We start from the raw sequence: 5,425 nt of genomic DNA on the forward strand, positions 1-5,425 counted from the left end.
CTCCTCTCTAGGTTCTGCTGTCCATAGATACATACATGCTACACAGGGCCGGTTTTAGACAAGATTTGGCCCCGGGACAAAATCAAAAGTGGGGCCCCAAATCTGGTAATAATGTACTCCCTCACAGATTTACACTTCGTAAAGCTCCTCACACAGTTCTTCACCCTCATGGCCCCAGTATATGCCACATGCCCTCTCCCCTCACAGCAATGAGTTCCCCTTATGGCATCTGAGTGTTAAAAAACAGAGGCGTGGGATTCCTCTTCAGGCGCCTTCTTTTTTTCTCAATAAAATAAAAATTTTCACTGTTGCGAACACCCTGTATATTTAAGTTTTATTTAGCCTCTATTTAAAAAAAAAAGTTTTTGTAGGGATTTAAACTCACAACCTTCTACATTAAAGGCAAAACCATAACCACTGGTCAATAGTTCTCAATGCTATGTCAGTGCTGAAAAACATCATAGAGGTTTCTGTTCTGTTAAAAACAGCATAGAAGTTTCTCTTGTATTATACAACAGAAACTTCTATGAGGTTTTTCAGCACTGACTTAACCACTGCGCTATAGAGCTCAATGCTAAGATTCTTGCCCTTAATGGGGAAGGTTGTGAGTTCAAATCCCCACAGAGACATTTTAAAAATAGTCTAAATTAGATGTATATACACAGGGTATCCCTAAGCATAATGACAATGCTTGGGAATACCCCTTTCATGTTTATAACACTGACTCCATATATGGATATATGCATATATGGAGTTAGAGCAGGGACTCCTAAGCTGGTAAATTCCCCACTCTGGAGTCCCAACTGTCAACCTTCTGCAATAGGGACTGAAGCAGGGGGCCCCTTAGAGGATTGCCCAGCTTGCCCCCCTAATGCTGGCCCTGATGGTACAGACATAGTGCTGTGATGTCACAACAAGACATAGTGCACCAATCAGTAATATGTAGTCAGACCTGCTAAAATGTGGAGTTTCACGTATTGCGCCAAAAAATGTGCATTATTAATTGACAATTAGCACAATCGCGAATATGTTGGATCACTCTGCATATAAAATATGTAAATTTCTCCCTTTGTTAATTTTTTGTATTCATCCTTCCCAAATTATGGATTAAGTCTCAATTTAGATGTTCCCACTATCTCTGCTGCAATAAAGCAGAATACTGCTGAAGGTTGAATTTTGTAATTTGATGGAGGCATTAGCTTGAAGTTCTCGCCTTTCCTCTGCACACATTTCATATATTATTGTAGCACTATGTTGATTCTATAGGTTCTGTAGCGAGAGGTGTTTCAGTTCATGGCCCCCAACCCTTTTCCACAAGAAGTCTTTAATTTTAATTTATGTAACTTATATAACTTTGTATCATTATTCAATATCAATACATATTGTATTAGTCATATATCAAAATAGGTTTCTATTTTATATACATGCGGTACTGCAGCTGTGGTCTAAACATATGTGATGTATTTCTACTGCTGTGATCCCATCTCCCCATTATGGTTCTAACTGTATTGTGGTCACATAACATATACAGGACTAATAGAGAACATAACTTTTATTATGTCTCACTAAGGACAGACAACCATCCATAATGCATCAGCTGCTTTCTCAGGGGTTTTGTCCTTCTTTTGGTATTGCTGTAGTTTAACTTAATTTTGAATAAAGTATAAGTTGAATCTTATACCATTTGTACTGTTATTAATGAAGTTTTATCTAAAATACCTACAGTGTGTCTAAGGCTACTTTCAAATTACCGTCTTTGCTGGATCCAGCAGGTTTCCGCAAAAATGCATCCGTTATGAACGGATCCGGTTGTATTATGTGTAACATACCCAAGACGGATCCGTCATGAACTCCATTGAAAGCCAATGGGGGGGCGGATCAGTTTTCTATTGTGGCCAATCTGCCACATAGACATAGCTGGGAGCTCATGCACTGTAACTCCTTGGTAAATCACTTGTGGTTTTTAAAATGCATTTTCCTCTGCATTTGGAAAACACAGAGGCTGTGAGAAAACAGTCTGTGAGAAAAACAAGGTACACGTTTGAACAAAATGCATTGTGTGAGCCCAGCAATACAAATATGCCCAGTGTTTTTTCCAGTGTCTTCTTGGATTTGTACTGAGCAGAAACTGTGGCCCTGATTTATCAAAGTAGATTTGTTTAATTTTTTTACTTAAATATTGACTTTGACACATCGATTCTATTTATGAAGTTTTTGTGCTTGCCCTACTTTTTGTCTTAAAGGGGTTATCCCATGACGAATGTAAAAAATGTAAATCAGACCTCATATAGTACAAAGCAGAAAAGGGAGGTGGATGTTATTGTCCATCTTGGGACATTTGATCTGGCTTGCAATGAGGTTTCAAAGGTGAAGGAAGCTTTTCACACACTTGGTAATGATATACGGGAGGTTGCATCGACTGTTTCATTCTCTGAAGTTTTGCCTGTGCATAACCTTCAGCATGACAGGAAAATGCGCATTAAACTATTTAATGTATGGCTTAGTGAATGGTGTCTGAACCAAGGTTTTGGCTTTGTGTCTCATGTTAGCTCTCGTTAGAATGGAAAAGAACTGTACAAGAAAGATGGTTTACATCTTTCTCTCAAGGGAACGAATATCCTCATTGGACAGTTCAAAGTATTTGCTAAGGAGCATTTAAACTAGGAAAGGGGGCAAAAGAGTGATAATCCAGCAGTCCGACTGCTCCCCGGAACAATGCCAAAAGATGCCAGTAGCACATAGGTTAAGAAACGAAAATCTCAGAGTCTTTGTCTACAAATGTTCGCAGTTTAGGGATTAAGATCAATGAACTTGAGTCTATAATGGCATCTGAGAATATAGATTTAGTGGCTGTTACTGAGACATGGTTCAATGGAAGTAATGACTGGGATATAACAATACCAGGGTTCTCTCTATTTAGGAAAGACCGAGAAGGCAAGAAAGGGGGAAGGGTGACCCTGTATGTTAAAGATAGCATAAAATCTAATTTAATACTAGTTAGCGAGACCAATTTAGAGTCAGTTTGGGTTATGTTGCAGCTTGATAATCGTAAGGTAACTCGTGTGATATATAAACCACCTAGCCAAGTCAAAGAATTAGATGATCTACTAGTTGAGGAAATAGCTAAAATGACATTGAAGGGGGAAGTTATCATTATGGGAGACTTTAATCTTCCTGATGTAAACTGGACAACCAAAATAGCTAGTTCTGCCAGGAGTACCGATATTCAAAATTCCCTCCTGGGATTATCTCTACAGCAAGTAGTAGAGGAGCCAAGCCGGAAGAAAACCATTTTAGATTTACTATTCATAAATGGGAATTTGGTATCTGATATTACTGTAGGGAAAAGCTTGGGATCTAGTGATCACCAGTCAGTGTGGTTAAGGCCCCATTCACATGTCCACAATTTCGTTCCGCATTTTGCGGAACGGAATTGCGGACCCATTAATTTCTAAGGGGCCGCATAATGTGCGGCCCGGCTCTGGAAATGCGGACCCGCACTTCCAGATCCACATTTCCGTTCCCGCAATTGTGGACAAGAATAGGCATATTCTATTAGTGCCGGCAATGTGCGGTCTGCAAAATGCAGAATGCAAATTGCTGTGTCCGTGTTTTGTGGATCCGTGGATCTGCAAAACATGTTACGGACGCGTGAATGGACCCTTACTATAAGTACAGTGACTGAGTCATACCACACAAAAAAAGAAGTTCTAGATTTTAGAAAAACTGACTTTTCTAAAATTTGATTAGTGGTATATGAGTCCCTATCAGATTGGAACAGTTTCAATGGAGTCCAGGAGAAATGGGACTACTTAAAAGTGGCACTATTGAAGGCAACAGATAATTGCATTAGGCTTGTCAGTAAAAGCAAAAAAAGGAAGAGACCACTGTGGTACTCAGCAGAAGTGGCCAAAATCATTAAAAACAAAAAGATAGCATTTAGTAATTATAAAAATAAAATAAAATGAGGATGACAGGCAAATTTATAAGATTAGGCAGAGAGAGGCCAAACAAGTTATAAGAGCTTCTAAAGCACAGGCAGAAGAGAAATTAGCTCAGTGAAAAAAGACAATAAGACATTCTTCAGATACATAAATGAAAAAAGGAAACTAAAACAAGGAATTGCCAAATTAAAAACAAAAGAAGGAAGGTATATGGAAGAAGATAAAGAACTAGCTGATTGCCTCAATGAATACTTCTGTTCAGTTTTTACAAAGGAAAAGGACCTCAGTTAGGAAGAAAGACTAATGAATCTTTTGATGCATGTGTCTTTACAGAGGAAGAGGTTCTAAGTTAGCTGTCTAAAATTAATGCAAATAAGTCACAGGGGCCTGATGGGATACACCCAAAGCTATTAAAAGAGCTTAGCGGTGAACTAGCAATTGTTGTGCCCATTCACAAGAAAGGTAGTAGGGAGGAATCAGGCAACTATAGGCCAGTAAGTCTGACATCAATAGTGGGGAAATTAATAGAAACCATACTTGAGGAAAGGATTGTGGAACATCTAAAATCCCATGGATTGAAAGATGAAAAACAGCATGGGTTTACTTCAGGGAGATCATGTCAAACTAATCTTATTGATTTTTTTGATTGGGTGACTAAAATAATAGATAGCGGAGGTGCAGTAGACATCTCTTATCTAGACTTTAGTAAGTCTTTTGATACTGTCCCACATAGAAGGCTTATCAATACATTGCAGTCTTTGAGCTTGGACTCCCATATTGTTAAATGGATTAGGCAGTGGCTGAGGGACAGACAACAGAGGGTCGTAGTCAATGGAGTATATTCAGACCATGGTCTTGTTACCAGTGGGGTACCTCAGGGATCTGTTCTGGGACCCATATTGTTTAATATCTTTATCAGTGAAATTGCAGAAGGCCTCGATGGTAAGGTGTGTCTGTTTGCTGATGACACAAAGATTTGTAACAGGGTTGATGTTCCTGGAGGGATACACCAAATGGAAAAGGATTTAGGAAAACTAGAGGAATGGTCAAAAATCTGGCAACTAAAATTTAATGTTGATAAGTGCAAGATAATGCACCTGGGGCATAAAAACCCAATAGCAGAATATAAAATCAGTGATACAGTCCTAACCTCAGTATCTGAGGAGAGGGATTTAGGGGTCATTATTTCAGAAGACTTAAAGGTAGGCAGACAATGTCATAGAGCAGCAGGAAATGCTAGCAGAATGCTTGTGTGTATAGGGAGAGGCATTACCAGTAGAAAGAGGGAGGTGCTCATGCCGCTCTACAGAGCACTAGTGAGACCTCATTTGGAGTATTGTGCTCAGTACTGGAGACCATATCTCCAGAAGGATATTGATACTTTGGAGAGAGTTCAGAGAAGAGCTACTAAACTAGTACTCGGATTGCAGGATAAAACTTACCAGGAAAGATGAAAGGACCTTAACATGTGTAGCTTTGAA

Source organism: Bufo gargarizans, chromosome 1, assembly GCF_014858855.1.
Source record: "Bufo gargarizans isolate SCDJY-AF-19 chromosome 1, ASM1485885v1, whole genome shotgun sequence".
In the NCBI taxonomy this organism is placed as follows: domain Eukaryota; kingdom Metazoa; phylum Chordata; class Amphibia; order Anura; family Bufonidae; genus Bufo; species Bufo gargarizans.